Raw genomic sequence first — 19,827 nt, 5'->3', positions numbered from 1 at the left:
ACTCCAGTCTGCTGCACGGGCCAGGTTTACTGAGAGCGTGAGCTCTACACATGCACGCACTCACACACACACAGGCAGCTCTAGCTGCGTGTGCTAAATGTGCACACATCATACACGTGTGAGCACACGCACACTTGCACACTAATGTACACTGTAAAACTGGAGGTGTGCAGCATTGATACAGCATCCAGCTTTGCCTGCCTGTCTGCTCCCAGATGCCTCCAGACTTCTGTCCCTTCCTGCCCAGGTCACGTCTCACCTGTAGATATCTCATCCTGTCTCCTCTTACCCGTGCAAGTGGCCATGAGCTCTCTGGCACCTCCACTCTTAGCCAGGTCTTGGCTGATGCTAGGCAAGCAGTGCGCGTGTATGGCATGGACTGATGGAATGGACGGAACGGAAGCTGTCTCTGCTGTGCTCTGTGTGAGCCCATGCCCACCTTGGAGAACAGCTTTGGTCCCCAGGCCAGGTCTCCTTGTTTAACCAGCATCAGAAATCCTGTGGCTCCCCTGTGCCTTCTGTCACTCTCTTCCTCATGCTCGGTTGGCCACAGCTCCCTACAATTCCCTCGTTACCTAGTGTCCAGTGAGTCGTGGCACCTCTCTCCAGGCCCAGGGACCTCAAGCCCTCACGTTTTTTCATAAGGCACAAGAGGCAGCATCTTGGGAACAGGCCTGGAAACCAAGGGAAATGGGAATGGGAGTTCTTCCATCCGCCCGGGGGGCAAAGGGGAGCAGAAGTTCTTTTGAGCCCAGGGAAAGCAAACTGCCAAGACTCAAATATTCGTAGCTAAGTATGTACCTAGTATCCCAACCTGGCCTTGGTGCCACCCATAGGAACCAGCTGTCCTTTCACTCACCTCTCACCAGGAAGTTTCTTACAAGGAGCTCAGGGGACTCCCTGGAGCCTTGACCCATGAGAGCAGGAGTGCAGAGGCTGTGGTAGTAAGGCAGGGTTAAAGCAGTGAGAAGACGCCAGCAGCACTGTTGGAAGAATGAAAACGGAGAAGCTTCAGAAACTCCTAGGACCTTGGGAGGGCAATTCCCACACCTACTTGTTTGACACAAACTGTGTAATTGGCCCTCTGGAAGGAGAATTCTGTCCACATTTTCTGGTCTACTTCTTCCCATCCCACTGCCAAGCAGGGCTTCAAATGAGACTGTACTTAGGAAAAGAATTTTCCATTACAAGCACTGGTTTGAAAGGACACTGAGAGGTGCCTTGGGGCAGGCTCACCTTCAACTATCCAACAAAGTCAGAAAATGCCCCTCTTTCTCATACATCCACTGGCTCAGTGATCAGATTGAATAAAGAAGAAAAAGGAGGCCAGTTGAGTGAGTTGATTTCCTAGCAGAGGACGGTTAGCCTCACTCTATTCCCCATTCATGTACCTCATCTCCAACCAGTTTTTCTCACAGTGGGGCCCACGGACCAGAACTGCTGGCATCATTAGCTAAATCTTAGTGGGGACAGTGAGCTTTGTGGCATGTTAACTTTTTTTCTTCCAAGCCCCTTCTCCCCAACTCTGCAGTAGCCTTGGAAACAAGCAGCCTGCTATCGGGGTGAAAACCAGGAGCCTAGCAGCCACTGGAAGGGGTAGAACAGGTTTGGAGCTCCTTCAAAGCCCCATTCTGAAACAATCGTCATTATCTGATCTGTCTGGTGGTTCCCCAGATAAGCCCACCCGAAGGCTATCTTTACGTGACCTGAGTCAGAGCTCACCTGGTGCAAACAGCCTTTCTCTGGGGGCTGGGTGAGGGGTGCCAAAAAACAGTCAGAGGCAATTGTTTAACATTGTGACCACCTCAGGCTTTGGATAACAGTTGAGACAAACAACAAGCTAACCTAAAAGCTTAAAGGGAAAAGCTGGGGAATGAGATGTCCACTGGAAGCTTTGAAAAGGTCTGACACATTCCTGGGAATCTAGAAAGCCAGGAACACACATAAGGCTGGGCTCCTGCTCAGAAAAGAGCTGAGAAGGCCCTTGGCGCACTTGGTAGAGTGCTGCGCTGGGAGCGCGACGACGCTCCCGCCGCGGGTTCGGATCTTATATAGGAATGACCGGTGCACTCACTGGCTGAGTGCCGGTCACGAAAAAACGACAAAAAAAAAAAAAAAAAAAAAAAAGGTAGAGCTCTGAATTCTGGATAAACTTGGAGCTCTGCCCAAGCAGGGAGTGAAGGCTAAGGCAGAGTTGTGAACTGCTTGGCTGAGAGGTGAAGGTGTGCCCCAACACACACAGACACACACACACCCACACACACACACAGACACACTCACACACAGAGCCCATCAGCAAAGACTTGGAGACAAATTGGTTCCAGGAATTGGAGGAAATATCAGTGCAGTCATTATCTGACCACTCAGCTAACCAACCACAGACTCCAGTGGCCACACACAAGAAAGAATACAGATTTTACAAGGTTAGTTTGGAAAACTCATGAAACAAACAGCAACAAAAACAAATCTAGCAGAGGGGGCAGAATCTGATTTCTGAGTCGCCACATTATACTATATAGAATGTCCAGTTTTCAACAAAATCCTCTGAGACATGCAAATACACAGAAAAATTATGTGAAAGTAACTAGAGAGGTAAACATAAAAGACAGTATAATTGCATTTATGTTTATAATGTTTTTTTCCTCCTATCTGATTATAACTCCTTTATAATGTGATAATCATAAAACTGTATTGATGGGCTTAGAATGTATAAATATGTGATGCATGTGATAAAAAGAGCACAAAAGAGGGGGCAGGGAAGGAAAGGAGCTTTATAGGAGCAAAATTTTATATGCTATTCAAATTAAATTGGCATAAGTCTGAAATAGAATGTTAGAAGTTAAGGTGCTCTTTGTAATCACCAGGGTAACCCCTTAAAAATAAAACTCAAAAAATTTGGTAAAAGAAAAAATGAGAGAATTCGAACGGTCACTAGAAAATACCTATTTAACACAAAATAAGACAGTAATGGAGGAATAGAGGAACAAAAAAGATGCAACATACAGGAAACAAATAGCAAAATGGCAGATGTGAATACTACCTAGTCGTTAAAGTGAATGTAAAAGATTAAACACTCCAGTTAAAAGGCACAGAGTGGCAGAATGAAGTTTTAAAAGCACATGATCCAACTATATACCATCTACTAGAGACACACTTTAGAATTCAAGGACACAAAGAGGTTGGAATAAAAGAACAGAAAAAGATATACCATGCAAAGAGTAACCAAAGAGAGTTAGAGTGCATGTATTCATATCAGGCAAAATAGACCTTAAAATAAAAATTGTTAATACAGACCAAGAAAGACATTTTATAATGATAAAGAACTGAAACTATATGGCTGCAATAAAACATGTACTTAAATGTTTATAGCAGCATTATTCATAATAGCCCCCCAAAAGTGAAAACAACTCAAATGTCAATCAGTCTAAAGAGAAACAAAGTGCAATCAATCCATATAATGGAATATTATTGTTTATTTATCCATAAATCATGAACGGTGACAATCAGCTTTGTACCCCGTGAATAGTGATAACCAATAAAAAACTAAAAAAAATAAAATTATATCCTAGCAGTGGGGGGAAAAAGGAATGAAGTACTGTTACATGGTACCAATGGATGAACTTTGAAAATCTTGTGCTCAGCCGAAGGAGCCAGTCACAAAAGGCCACATACCGCTTTATTCCTTTCATATGAAAAGCTCATAATACACAGATCCAATGAGACGGGAAGCGCTGAGTGAGGACTAGGGGCCGGGGGTGCAGGTTATGGGGAGTGACTGCAAATGGATATGGGGTTTCTTTTTAGGGTGATGGAAATATTCAGGAACTAACTGGTGGTAATGGTCGCGCAACTCTGTGAATTTTATGTTATGTGGATTATATGTTAATTTTTAAAATCTCAGGAGGAAACTTCTATTACTAAAAGGAAGGACCAAAGAAGATACATGGAATATGCCATCTCTGCCAGATCGTGCCTCTCTAGCCAAGCAACTCCACCAAGGACACCCTAGAATACAGTCCGAAGATGAAAGTGAACTTGTCCAGCGGCAGCGAGCAGGCAGGCGGAGCCCGGCAGGTGGGAACCTCTGAGGAACGAGGTCATGCAGAGAAGCAGGCCGATGGAGTGGCTGTGCCATACCTGACATGAGACTTCCACCCCCAGCTCCAAGACAGCTTCAGCTGTGGCTGTTTTCCCACGAACGGCGGGAAGGAAGGGGACGGAAGGGGCAGGTGCAGCAAGCAGCAGAAGACAAGCATTTTCCTTTATAAGGAATATGAGCCAGCAATTGCACATATCGCTTATGCTCCTACCACTCTGGTAGAACATAATCCCACGCAGGGCTGGGTGCATAACTTGGAGGGCCCAGTGCAAGATGAAAATGTGGGACTCTTTGTCAAACAGCCAGCGGGGGGGGAATGCAGTTAAAGCCACTAAAATAGGTGGTTTTAAAAATGTTTTATCACCCATAAAACAAATAAGAAAACTGGGTTAATCATGAGTAACGACATAGGCATAGAAATTGCAGAGAATAATATTGTGGTGTTACCTAATTTTATGTAATAAGAGAAAAGAGAACGCCCTCACTTAAGATGTGATTGACTCCCTAGGCTAAGACGTCGACACTGTCTCGAAAGGCCATCTCTTGAGGGGTAACCCAGCAGGCTGCTGTGTGGTTGAATAAGTTTGGCAGAGGCTTTCCAACCGGGGTTCCTGGCTGCTGAGACGTCCAGGCAAGTTCTGATCTGGGGAAGAAGGCTAGCACTAGGGCGCTACCCCGGGAGGTGCAAGGCCACTGGTCCCCAGGGTGGGGATGGACAGAAGCAGGAACACAACACTTGCATAGAGGGACGTTGCTATACATTTGCACCACGGTCTGTGGCTCGGCACGAGCTTTCCAGTCCCAGATGCTGGACAGGCTGTGGAGGAACTGGGACTTTCATACGTTTCTGTGTGGGGGGCAAAATGGTGCAGCTTGCTTGTTTCTTAAAAGGTTAAACATACACTTGCCAAAGAAGCTAGCTACACCATGCCTAGGTATTTATCTAAGAGAGAGAAAACCTGTACTGTCCACACAAGAACTTGAACATGAATACACACAGGAGCTTCATTCACAGTAGCCAAGTACTGCAAACAGACCTAATGTGACATGCTCACATGGCAGCAATAAAAAGGACAAGCTACTGATGCATATTGTCAACCAAAATTCAGGCTGTTGAGGCAAAATAATTTTATAAGGTTTACTAGATGCCAAATGGGAGGATCAGCCTGGGAAACGCCAGCCAACAGAGTTCGGAAGTGTTCTGGGCGTCTGTTACGACTAACAAAGATTTTACAGGGAAGGTGAAAGAGGAGCGGGGACCACATCCGCGTGGAGTTATTCCATTCTCGTTGGTGGACCAAATACAGAAATGACAATGACCGGTTACAAGTGACATCAGAAAGTGAACAATGTCTATGTGCAGTTTCAAGCAGAAAATCTTCATGCTTCAGCTGTTTAAAACAATGATGTGACTGCTTTCAGTCAGCAAATTTTACACTCATCGTGTGTTCCAGCTGACCACTTTCTATCCTTAGATTAAGAAAAAAATGTCGACCCTGAGAACATGACATTTGACACACGGCAGATATTGCTTGCGAACCTGCTTCAGTTGCTTCATCAGTACAAAGACATGGACGAAGTTTAAAGTCATTATGCCAAGTGAAAGTAGTCAGACACATAAGACGACATGCTACGTAATTATATAAAACGCAAAGTAATCTAGAGTGACAGAAAGAAGGTCAGGGGGTGCCCTGGTTGGGGGTAGTGAGAAAGAGCGACCGCAAAGAGCCACGTGGGATCTTTTGGGGATGATGAAAATGTTCTGCTGTTATCCTGGTGGTGGTTTCACAGGTGGGTGCAATTTCCAGAGCTCACTGATGGACGATTTCAATGGATGCAGTTCCTCGTATGTGAATTATTCCTCAGTAAAGCTGCTAAGATTAAACTGTTGCCTCCCACGGGACCTTGTAAGGCAGAAGACATGCTGTCCAATGCCAAAGTGCTGGGGAAAATGGTAGAAAGAATCAAAATGTTGGGGATTAACTTCGGCCAGAGCTAGCAGTCTGCAAGCAGAGCTGGGAGGGAATGCCGTTCTTCTGAGGGTGGTTCTGTCTGCTTGAGACCCGCAGTCCTTGTCCAGTGATGGCCTGGTCATTTAGAATTTTACACACTGAGAGAGCTGACCACTTCTGCAGCCCCAATTCCAGCAGTTTGTGATGGTCGCTTGGAATCAGCCTCCTGAGGAAGAGACAGAGACTGCAGGAATCCGCCGAGCCGTTAAGGCCAGTTTCTTTTCTTTTTCTGTTTGTCTTTTTCTTTCTTGTTTTTCTTTTGCTTTTTTGTTTATTTTTTGCCAGCTGGCCAGTACGGGGATCCGAACCCTCGACCTTGCTGTATCAGCATCACATTCTAACCAACTGAGCAAACCGGCCAGCGCAAGGCCAACTTAAGAGTGTTGCATCCCCATCTGAGCCCAACGTTTAAGATGAGGCAGATGGCCTCAAGACAGGTGCCATCCATTGTCAGAGAGGGGCACAGGCCAGCGGGGAGGCCACTAAGTGAAAGGTAAGAGACTTCATGCTTTAGAACCAAGTCTAGATCATCAATTTTTGTATGTGGAACTGGCTGGAAGCAAACCAGTCTTTTGAGGGAATCATACTGGCAAAGACAGTGCAAGCTGGGCCTGCCAAAGCCAGTGACTGCTCAAGCCCTCAAGCCACCCTCCAGGGGGCCCCAAACCTGTACCAGTAGGTAGCAGGCTGCCAATGCCATGTGGCCTCCAAGAAGGGCATACTCCCCAATTGTCACTTCAGGAGTGGCCCAGGGGGACAAATGGATAAGGACAGGCCCCCGGATGGCAAGGCCACTGGCTATAGTGGACAGTGTGAGAACAAGTGAGTCTTTCCTCTTTCTCAGAGGATAGATCCGCAGGCTGCCTGCTGGGCCAGCCATGGGCTTTGCTCCGCCGCTGGGGCTGGTGCTCGTATTACTCCTGCCTGGAGCGATTTGTTCCATTGCTGTGGACCAGAGACTGCCGTGTGTCCCCCGTTCTCCACTTCTGGCCAACTTCGAATTGTCCTCCAGTAGTTAGTCTCCCCTCTCTCCTTTTAGCAATAAAATTCTTTCAAGTTTTATCTGTGCACATTCCCATCGTGCTAGAGACTTACACCCAGCCTCCCTTGTAGTTACATGGCATTAGATGTGACCAGAGCCAGCTTCCTGGGCGTGTGACCTCTGCACGGCGCATTGCTCTCAGAAGAGCCTCATACTTGCTCCCAATGCTCTCCTCTCACAGTCTAAACTCCTTAAATCACTTTATATCTGCACTTGTGTTACATAAGTGAAGTCCATTGGGACAGCACGGCATGGGCATGAGCAAAGAGGGTCCACAGTTCTCGGCCTGTGAACATGAGGACCCAAGCCCACAGGCACGTGGGCAGCGTGTGTGCCATGCCTGGTGAAGTCTGGGGGTGACACGGGGCCCTGAGAGCGTGGCCAGGGTGAGACCTGGGCCGAGATTGGCAGAGGCAGTGGAGGCTGGGACACGAAGGCTGCAAAACCCCACCCCCTTGATCATGCCAGTTCTTACTGTCTGTGGGCAATTTCCCACAAGTTGGCCCCAAGTCAGCAGAAAGGATTAATGTCCCCCCTTTTGATCCACAACCCACTGTTCTGAGACTCCTTCCTCCACCCTTCTACCGAAACTAAGGTGGGAGAAGTGCCAGGTGAGGGCAAAAGAGGAACTGAGGACAGCCAGAGGTTCCGGCTGAGGTGTCCATGTGCACAGTGGCCCCAGTTGCAGACAGTGACTCCGGAGATAGAAGTGGGCCCGAGAAGGGGATGAGCTCCCTCGTGTGCTATGATCGCTGTGGAAGTCACCGTGGAGGAGAGGCTGACCGACGTCGAGCCAGGGGGGAAATGCAGGGGAAAGAGGAGAGAACTAGGGTGAAGCGCCTGGGGAGGGGAGGGAAGACGGGCCGAAGCTCTGGAAGGGCTAAATGGCTCCTGCTTAGGGGCTGGGAGCTAGTGCTGATGCACGGGAGCCACGAGGCCATGGAAAGAGCAGACGAGGGCAGAACGGCATAGTGCATGGAGGGGCAGAGCCACATGGTCCTCAGACCCAGGTCACTACGGCCAGTAGACTGCAGGGCTCTTGCTCGTAGGGTGGCCCGGACTCCCCGACAGAGAAAAGGCAGCCAGAGAGTCTGAGAAGGATTTTAATTACAACCCGCAGCGAACTGAGGGACAAAGCTGTGCTAAGCTTCAGGACAGAAAGGGTGCCCTGGCAGGGCAGCACAGCAGGGCCTTCAGATGAGATGCACACAAGGCAGGGAGAAGCGGTGCGGCCGCAGCTCCTCGGCTCAGCGGGGACCAGCTGCTTCTGTACGTGCTCCACGCAGCCTGTCAAAGACAGGAGAGTCAGGCAGGAGCCTCCCGTTGGGGCCATCACCCGCCCTCCCTGATGGCCGAGACTGTGACCAGGGCTATGGGATGTGTACCACTGACTTCAAAGCAACCGGAACGTGTCAGTCAGGCACTGCACGGCCACCGGAACACAGAGAGGCATCACTGGGCACTCCAGGCACACGGAGATAGAAACCCTCCTCTCACCCACGGGACAGGCCCAATCCAGCAACCCAAACACCCCATCCAAACCTGGCAGTACACAGCCCTGGAACTGGCCCACCCACCTGTCACCCTAATTAAGTGCAGACTTGTTTTCTAAATGGGAACACAACGTACGAGTAGTTCTTAAACTTTGGTGCGTATCAGAACCATTCACAACCTATTAAAACATGTACACTCCCTGCCCAGCAGCGGCTGAGGAGAAATGCAGTGTCTCCACATGTGCTAAATCAGATCTTCAGGACATACTGGCAAAGTGGTTCAAACAATGTATTTTCTACATTGAGACAGATGGGTGAATGGGTGGATGGGTAGGTGGATGGATACAGAGATTAGATAAGTTAGACAGGTAGACTGGACGATGGATGGATGGGTGGGTGGACGGATGCACGGACAGATAGCCAGATAGACAGACAGGTAGACAGACAGATACGTAAATGCACAGACGGCTCCAGGGCCAGACCTGCCAGACTCTACCTCCCACAGAGATGGTGGTCCCTGAGCGGCTGCCTGCACCCCCAGCCCCAGCCCCACAGTGTCGCAGGTTCTACACTAAGACACCCAGGTCCTCCCCCGCCCCAGCCTAACACGTTGATCTCTAACGTTGTCAATTACTTTCGGCCACACACGACACTAGCCCAGCAGGTAAGAGGGAGAGTGAAATGGTTACACGTCCTTGCCTCCTCTCCCTCCTCAGCCCTCTCTGGCCCTGCCCACACATCCCAAAGCCCAGTGGCTCGACTGGAAGGGAATGTGCAGTGGGAAGGAGACACCCTCCCTCCAAGTGTGTGGGAGGCGAACAACACGAGTCAGTGTAACTGACTGAGTCAGTGTCACTGCTCAGCTTGGAGAGCAACACTTGAGGGCAGCACTGCACTCCAGGCGGTGGCTGCTGGCTTTCTTGTCGTGGAAGATGGAGAGGTGGCTGTGCTTCACTACAACTTTATCGGCAGGCCGGGTGGCGGCCACAGGCCGTAGTTTGCCAACCCCTGAGTTAATTCAAAGGACAGGGAATTCCAGTGCTCACCATTGCTAATCTGGAAATGCAAACTAAAACCAGAAGTAATTTATCCCACATCATATTTGCAACACTTAAAGAAGATAACATTCCAAGGTTATGAGGAAACGAGTATTTCTGCACATGGCTGGTGGGTATGGAAACTGGGACAGCCACTTGGCAAGTTAATCTGGCAGAATCTGTGGACAGCAGGGGGTTTTAAAGATGGCGGTGGCTGCGGCGGCTGGCGCGGAGTAGCTGAGGTGGAAAAGGCGGCCACTGGGCCTCAGGCAGCCGGGAAACTTGTGGACCTTCCTCTCGCCATCTCTTAAGGGAGGACTGCTGCTGCTGGCCGGTCGTGGGGGGTGACCGCCACTTTACCTCCGGCAGGAAAGGCTGCCTCATTTACAGGCAACAGCTTTGAAGTGTGGAGCATGAAAAGAACTGTTTCTTAGCTGCAAAAGCGAGTCTCGAAACAGGGAACACGGTGCCAGGGCTGCTGTGGATGCAGACAGGACACCGGAGGCCGGGGCTGCGCTGAAGGCAGCCAGCTGCCCTATTCAGGATTCGAGGTTTCAGGCCGGCATTAAAGAAGATTCCTGGGAGCGCCCGAGCCGCGCCGCGACTGAACAGCCCGAGGCGGCAGCGGCCGAGAACTGGGAAAGGCGGCAAACCAGAGACAGAGCGAGCGCCCGACCTGGCACAGCACTGTGAGTGACCCCTGGCACAGCTCTGTTCGGGGGGTGGATGCCCACGCGGCTCCCACCTGCACCACCAGGCCACTCTCTGCCCCGGTGCTGCCTCCATTTTCCCCGGTGCGGGCAGCTCCACCCTTCTTGGCCCTCACTGAGCCCTCCCACTTGCTTGGCCTGGCGCGGGGCTTTCCAGAGCCTGCAGACCGGCCTCCGCTCCCACTCGCTCCACGGTTCTCTGGCGGGGCTGGTGGTGGGGGCATCCCCGGCCAGTGTCGGGAGGGCAAGGAAGTACGGGTGGGCCGACTGTCACTCCAGCACACCCTGGACTCCGGCCCCAGGTAAACTCCCTGTTACTGGGAGGCAGATACCATCTCTGTGGCCACCAGTTTGGAAAAAAGCCTAACGAATTTCTGGTTGGGAATAGTGTGGTAGGAGAGTTCCCAGGTCCGCTTGAACCTGCCGGAGACCAGGCTGCAGGTGGGCGCTAGACTCGGTTTATACTGGGGGGATACAAAGGTGAACAAGACCCGAGAAAGATCTACATAGTGCTACAAAGGCACCCAGAGAGACCGGTCGTCTGTGCCTAACAGAAACCTGGTAGACTTCCTGGGCAAGGCGGTGCCGAGCAGGGTCTTGAAGGCCCAGCTGATAGACGAGGGGTGCAGAAGACATGCCCCAGCCCAGCACAGTGCGCACAGAGTGGGGAGACGTGTGGCCAGGGAGGCGGAGAATCGACAGAAACCACACACCCGGTGGGGTCGCCACTGCACGATCAAACAGCCTGGACCAGAGCACACGGACGAGGGAGAAGTCCTGCACAGGAAGTGAAAGCTCAACAGCGATCACACACCCTGTAGTACGTGATCCACCAGCTCAGCAGAGTCCAAGATGACCAGAAAGGTGGCTCCCCGGAGAAGACCAAGACCTGAGGCAACCACACACACAAGTCACTAGAGGCCAACTGAGCAGTAACGGAGGGAGCCATACGAAATTGACAACCACAGCAACATCCTAGTTAGTCATTAGTCTCAAACCAGTGGACTGTGAAACCCCCTGCCACAATGAATAAACAACAAAAAAAAGATACCAGAAATACAAAAAATCAAGAAAGTATACCGCCAAAAGTTAATAAATCTCAAACTCTAGATCCTATAGAACAAGAAGCCCTTGAAATGACTGACAAGGAATTTCGAGTGATAATTCTAAGGAAACTGAATGAGATACAAGAAAACTCAGCTAGACATAATGATGAAATGAGGAAAAGTATACAGGATCTGAAAGAGGAAATGTCCAAGGAAATCAATGTCCTGAAAAAAAATGTAGCAGAACTTGCTGAACTGAAGAAGTTATTCAACGAAATAAAAAACACAACGGAGAGTTTAACCAGCAGGCTTGTCGAAGTTGAAGAGAGAACCTCTGAACTTGAAGATGGGCTGTTTGAAACAACACAAGCAGAAAAAAGAAAGAAAAAAGAATTAAGGACATGGAAGAAAATCTGAGAGAGATATCAGACAACCATAAGCGATCAAATATCTGAGTCATGGATATTCCAGAAGGGGAGGAAAATGGAGATTCCATTGAAAACATATTCAACAAAATAGTGGCAGAAAACTTCCCAGGTATAGGAAAAATCACAGATCTTCAGATCCAGGAAGCTCAACGATCTCCAAATGTATTCAACCCAAAAAGAACTTCTCCAAGACATGTCATAGTCAAATTGGCAAAACTCAGAGACAAAGAGAGAATCTTAAAAGCTGAAAGAGAGAAGCGTCAAATCACCTATAAGGGAGCCCCAATCAGGTTTACATCAGACTTTTCATCACAAACCCTAAAAGCTAGAAAGGAATGGGATGATATTTACAAAATACTAAAAGACAAGATTGCCAGCCAAGAATACTCTACCCTGCAAGGCTATCCTTCCGAAATGAGGGGCAAAAAGTATATTTCTCAGACAAACAAAAACTGTGGGAGTTCACTACCACACGACCACCCTTACAAGAAATCCTCAAGGGAGTACTGGGTTTGGTTCCTGAAAAGTAACTACCACTGCCATAAAAACCCAAGAAAAATCTAACCCCGCTAGTATAATAAAAATGGCATTCATGAAGAGAAAACAAGCTAACAAAAACACTATCTACAACCTAAGGAACCAACAAACACAGAAACCAAACAGAAAATCAGAAAGCAAGGAACAAAAGACACCTAAGACAACCAAACAACCAATAAAATGCTAGGAATAAATCAACACCTTTCAATAACAACTCTTAATGTAAAAGGCTTAAATTCCCCAATTAAAAGACACAGACTGACTGGCTGACTGGATCAAAAAGGAGGACCCAACTATATGCTGCCTACAAGAGACCCACCTCACCCATAAAGATTCACACAGACTAAGAGTGAAAGGATGGAAAAAGATTTACCATGCAAACAGAAAAGAAAAACGAGCTGGAGTAGCTATTCTTGTATCTGACAAAATAGACTTTAAACTACAAACCATAAAAAGAGACAATGAGGGACACTACTTAATGATAAAAGGACTGATCCATCAAGAAGACATAACAATCATAAATATGTATGCACCCAATGTTGGAGCAGCCAGATTTATAAAACAAACTCTGTTAGACCTGAAGAAGGAAATAGAAACTAATACCATAATAGCAGGGGACCTGAACACCCCACTGTCAATATTAGACAGATCATCTAGGCAAAGAATCAGTAGAGAAACACAAGATCTAAACAAGACTCTAGACCAATTGGAATTGGCAGATATCTACAGAACATTCCACCCAACAACCTCAGAATATTCATTCTTCTCATCAGCACATGGATCATTCTCCAGGATAGATCACATATTAGGTCACAAATCAAGTCTCAATAAATTCAAAAAAATTGGAATTGTCCCATGTAACTTCTCAGACCACAATGGATTAAAATTAGTAATTAATAACAAACGAATCTCTGAAAACTATACAAACACATGGAAATTAAACAGCATTCTACTTAATGACATATGGGTCCAAGAAGAAATCAAGCAGGAAATCAAAAAAATTATTGAAACTAATGAAAACAATGATACATCATACCAAAACCTGTGGGATACTGCAAAAGCAGTATTGAGGGGAAAATTTATTGCATTTAATTCTCACTTCAGAAGAATAGAAAGATGGCAAGTGAACAACCTAACACTTCACCTTAAAGAACTAGAAAACAAGAACAATCCAAACCTAAAGTTAGCAGACGGAAAGAAATCATTAAGATCAGAGCAGAACTAAATGAAATTGAAAACCAAAAAACAATTCAAAAGATCAACGAATCAAAAAGTTGGTTTTTTGAAAATATAAATAAAATTGACAAACCATTAGCATGGCTAACAAAAAAAAAGAAGAAAGAAGACGCAAATAACAAAAATTAGAAATGAAAAAGGCGATATTACAACTGATTCATCTGAAATACAAGGAATCATTCGAGACTACTATAAATAACTATACGCCAATAAATTTGAAAATCTGGAGGAAATGGATAAATTTCTGGACACACACAAGCTCCCAAAACTGAACCATGAAGACGTAGAAAATTTGAACAGACCAATAACAATAAGGGAGATTGAAGCTGTTATGAGAAGGCTCCCAACAAAGAAAAGCCCAGGACCAGATGGATTCACAGTAGAATTTTACCAAACATTCAAAGAGGAATTGACACCAATTCTTTACAAACTATTCCAAAAGATTGAAATGGACGCAAATCTCCCAAACTCACTCTATGAAGCAAACATCATCCTGATACCAAAACCAGGTAAAGATATAACCAAAAAAGAAAACTACAGGCCGATAACCTTGATGAATATAGATGCAAAAATCCTCACTTAAATACTAGCAAGCAGAATACAGCAACACATACGAAAAATTATTCATCACGATCAAGTGGGATTAATCCCAGGGATGCACGTTGGTTCAACATACGCAAATCAATAAATGTGATACACCATATTAATAAACTCAAACACAAGGACCATATGATCATCTCTATAGATGCTGAAAAAGCATTTGATAAAGTTCAGCACTCATTCCTGACAAAGACCCTCTATAAGCTAGGTATAGAGGGAAAGTATCTCAACATAATTAAAGCCATATAGGCCAAACCCACTGCCAATATCATCCTGAATGGGGAAAAGCTGAAAGCTTTTCCTTTAAGAACAGGAACTAGACAAGGATGCCCACTCTCACCACTCCTATTCAACATAGTGTTGGAAGTACTAGCCAGAGCAATCAGAGAAGAGAAGGAAATAAAGGGCATCCAGATTGGAAAAGATGAAGTCAAACTGTCCCTGTTTGCAGATGACATGATCCTATATATCGAACAGCCTAAAACCTCTACAAAAAAACTGCTGGAATTGATAAATGATTTCAGCACAGTAGCAGGATACAAAATCAACACACAAAAATGAGTAGCATTTATTTTCTCCAATAGTGAACATGCAGAACGAGAAATCAAGAAAGCCTGCCCATTTACAATGCCACCAAAAAAAAAAAAAAAAAATTAGGATTTGAGTTAACCAAGGAGGTGAAAAATCTCTATAATGAGAACTACAAACCACTGCTGAGAGAAATTAGAGAGGATACAAGAAGATGGAAAGATATCCCATGCTCTTGGATTGGAAGAATCAACATAGTGAAAATGTCCATACTACCCAAAGTGTTATACAAATTCAATGCAATCCCCATCAAAATTCCAAAGACATTTTTCTCAGAAATGGAAAAAACTATCCAGACATTTATATGGAACAATAAAAGACCACGCATAGCCAAAGCAATGCTGAGCAAAAAAAATAAAGCTGGAGGCATAACACTACCTGACTTTAAGCTATACTACAAAGCTATAATAACCAATACAGTATGGTACTGGCATAAAAACAGACACACTGACCAATGGAATAGAATAGAGAATCCAGAAATCAACACACACACTTACTGTCAGCTGATCTTTGACAAAAGCACCAAGTCTATTCACTGGCGAAGGGACTGCCTTTCAGCAAATGGTGCTGGGATAACTGGATATCCATATGCAGGAGAATCAAACTAGATCCATACCTCTCACCGTATACTAAAATCAACTCAAAATGGATTCAGGATATAAATATACACGCTGAAACAATAAAACTTCTTAAAGAAAACATAGGAGAAACACTTCAGGAAATAGGACTGGGCACAGACTTCATGAATATGACCCCAAAAGCACGGGCAACCAAAGGAAAAATAAACAAATGGGATTATATCAAACTAAAAAGCTTCTACACAGCAAAAGAAACAAGTAAAAGAGTTAAAAGACAACCAACAGAGTGGGAGAAATTATTTGCAAAATATATATCTGACAAAGGATTAATATCCAGAATATATAAGGAACTCAAACAACTGTACAAGAAGAAAACAAGCAACCCAATTAAAAAATGGGCAAAAGAGCTAAATAGGCAATTCTCAAAGGAAGATATCCAAATGGCCAACAGACATATGAAAAAATGCTCAACATCACTCAGCATCCGGGAAATGCAAATCAAAACCATATTGAGATACCATCTAACTCTGGTTAGGATGGCTAAAATCCAAAAGACTGTGAACGATAAATGCTGGCGAGGCTGCTGAGAAAAAGGAACTCTCATACACTGTTGGTGGGACTGCAAAATTGTGCAGCCTCTATGGAAAATGGTATGGAGGTTCCTCAAACAATTGCAGATAGATCTACCATATGACCCAGCTATCCCAATGTTGGGAATATACCCAGAGGAATGAAAATCATCAAGGCGAAGGTATACCTGTTTCCCAATGTTTATCGAAGCACTCTTTACAATAGCCAAGAGTTGGAACCAGCCCAAATGCCCATCATCAGATGAGTGGATACGGAAAATGTGGTACATCTACACAATGGAATACTACTCAGCTATAAAAACGAATGAAATACTACCATTTGCAACAACATGGATGGACCTTGAGAGAATTATATTAAGTGAAACAAGTCAGGCACAGAAAGAGAAATACCACATGTTCTCACTTATTGGTGGGAGCTAAAAATTAATATATAAATTCACACACACACACACAAAACCGGGGGGGGGGGGGGGAAGAAGATATAACAACCACAATTACTTGAAGTTGATACGATAAGCTAACAGAAAGAACATTGTTGGGGGGGATGGGGGAGGGAGAAGGGAGGGAGGTTTTGGTGATGGGGAGCAATAATCAGCCACAATGTATATCAACAAAATAAAATTTAAAAAATATAAAAAAATAAAACAAAAATATATAAATAAATAAAGAAAGAAATTTTAAAAAATAAAATAAAATAAAATAAAATAAAATATAGGGGAAACAGTCTAGGAAACAGGAGTGGGTACAGACATCATGAATAGGACCCCAAAAGCACAGGCAACCGAAGAAAAAATAAACAAATGGAATTGTATCAAACTAAAAAGCTTCTGCACAGCAAAAGAAATAATTAACAGAGAGAAAAGACAGCCAACAGAGTGGGAGAAAATATCTGCAAAATATACATCTGACAGAAGATTAATATACAGAATACACAAAGAACTCAAACAACTTAACAGCAAAAAACAAACAAAAAACAAAACAAAAAAAATAAGTAAACCAATTAAAAATTGGACAAAGGAGCTGAATAGGCATTTCTCAAAGGAGGATGTAGGAATGGCCAACAGACACAGGAAAAAATGCTCAACATCACTCAGCATTTGGGAAATGCAAATCGAAACCACTTTGAGATACCATCTCACTCCAGTGAGGATGGCTAATATCCGAAAGACTGAGAGTGATAAATGCTGGTGAGGTTGCAGAGAAAAAGGAATTCTCATACATTGTTGGTAGGACTGCAAAATGGTGCAGCCTTTATGGAAAATGGTCTGGAGGTTCCTCAAACAATTACAGGTAGATCTACCATATGACCGAGCTACTCCACTGCTGGGAATATACCCAGAGGAATGGAAATCATCAAGTCGAAGGGTGACCTGTACTCCTGTGTTTGTTGCAGCACTATTTACAATAGCCAAGAGTTGGAACCAGTCCAAATGTCCATCATCAGATGAGTGGATAAGGAAAATGTGGCATATCTACACAGTGGAATACCACTCGGCTACAAAAAGAATGAAATACTGCAATTCACAGCAACATGGATGGACTCAGACACAATTATATTAAGTGAAATAAGCCAGGCACAGAGAGAGAAATATTGCACGTCCTCACTTATTTGTGGGAGCTAATAAAAATAAATAAGTAAATAAACAAACAAACGGGGGTGGGGGTGGGGAAAGAAGACACAACCATCTCAACATTTCCTTGATTTGGTTAAGACAAGTGAACAGATATGATGTTGATGGGGTGGAGGGGCGAGAGGGAGGGAGGAAAAGGAGGGATTGGTAAAGGGACACGGAAATCAACTCTATTGTATATTGATAAATTAAAATAAAATAAAACATGAAATACGACCATTCGCAGCAACATGCATGATCTTCGACAAAATCACATTTAGTGGAATAAGCCAGGCACAGAAAGAGAAATACCTCATGTTCTCACTTATTTTGGGGAGCTAATAAAAATAAATAAATAAATATACAAAGAAATAAACAGGGGGTGGGGGTGGGAATAAAGTGAATATGTATCAACAAAGCCAAAAAAAAACACTTATATTCTTCAATAATAATCATTAAAATAAGAGTGCAGAGAACTAATTAGCTCTTTCCAGCATGTGAGGATCCAATGGGAAACTGAGAGTTTGCAGCCTGAAGCAGGGAGCACTCAACAGAGCCCGACCATGCGGGCACCATCATCCTGTTCTTCAGCCACCAGAACTGTGGCGTATCAATTTGTGTTGCTCATAAACCACCCGATCTATGGTATGCTGTTATCGCAGTTGGAACTAAAACACCCTCATCATACAGCCATTCTACGAACACACCTGAAGGTTTTCCCTTCTATCTCGTGCTTCTTCCTGTGTCAATTGCTTTGCAAGTTCTGCTGAGAATCGTGTGATATGCAGATGTTTTGGTCATGTGTGAGCACACACGCTTCTCCATAGGGTAACCAAGAGGCCTTGCATTTTATAAACCCCATGCATGTCAATGGGTCGTCTGATTTTTCAGCTGAATTTCTTCTTACTAAAACATTTCACCTTCAGAAAAGTTTACGTACTTCCCACTCATGAATACTAAATATCAACCATATCCTTCATCCACGATTCCTACAGTTTGGCTAGGACTGTTTAACATCTAATGTACTGCACAGGTGGCATATGGATGTGTCGATTAAGTCGAGTGTAATAATTATTAAACAATGTGTACTTAAATCACCCCATTGTACACCTTGAATATATACAAATTTATTCGTCAGTTAAATAATTTTAATAAAACATAATAAAAATATAAAATCAAAAAAGAAAAGATTTTAAATAAAATAAAATAACCATGATTATGAGATGATTTTTACCTTCTGTCCATGTTTTCCCAGAAGTTTTCAAAGCAAAATGGAAAACATACTGGTTTCTGCCCATCCCCCATAGCCCCTGGTATGTTAGTTATTGCACCACATTACTCTCATTCCCCCTGTCCTTTGTCCTCCTCGAGACACATTTGTAGGCACTGGGAACGCGGTTGCTGTGCCCCTAGACCTTCAGTCACAAGTTCCCACCCCACTGTGAACCCGACCACCTGTTTTCTGCACTGTTGTCCATCAACTGTGGTGCACGGCTGGAGAAAATGAGAGGTCGGCGCTGCTGGAGACTCAGGACCCCCAATCTACTGCGCTGCCTCACTCCCCTCAGTGCTTGTTCTCTCCACAACCGTCACCCCCGCGGTCCGTGATGACCCAGACAGAAGCAGCTCCCAACTCCACTACGTGTGGCCTACCTGAAAAAGCTTGCAAATCAAACGTTCGGAAGCCTTGAGCAGCAGACGTGCGAGCCATGAGTGGGTATTCACCGCCGAGCCACCCAGGACACAACTGAAAGGACCCACGCTCACCGGGGGCTCACAGGTGGAGACACTGCTACCCAGAGCCACCAGCTACGTGCACATCCCACAGTGGCAGGGTCGGCTACATGCCTGGAGTTTTCTTCCTCCAACACACGCATCGGCCACACGTAAAATTGCCAGCTTCGTTGCCTGCACCCGCGCACCGCCTGGCACTCTGGGGTCGTTGCAGTATCTTCCCCATTCCTGATCCTCCCCTTCAGACACGGCCTTAGCTGCATGAGTCTGAAGCTCTTCCTTCTAGGGACAGGTTACATTCCCCTACCCCACTGATACTGAGCTTGACCGCGTGGCTACCGCTCGCTCACGGAATGGGGACAAGAGAGACAACGTGCTCATTTGATCCTAGGCCTTATGAGGCATCACGATCACTCCTCTTGCATGTCTTCCACCATCACAGAAAGAACATGTTCAGTAGCCAGGTGACCTTCTGGTCCCAGAGGAA

This window comes from Cynocephalus volans, chromosome X (assembly GCF_027409185.1).
Source record: "Cynocephalus volans isolate mCynVol1 chromosome X, mCynVol1.pri, whole genome shotgun sequence".
NCBI classification, from domain to species: domain Eukaryota; kingdom Metazoa; phylum Chordata; class Mammalia; order Dermoptera; family Cynocephalidae; genus Cynocephalus; species Cynocephalus volans.
The sequence above is the reverse complement of the archived record's forward strand: the minus strand, read 5'-3'. Positions refer to the sequence as shown.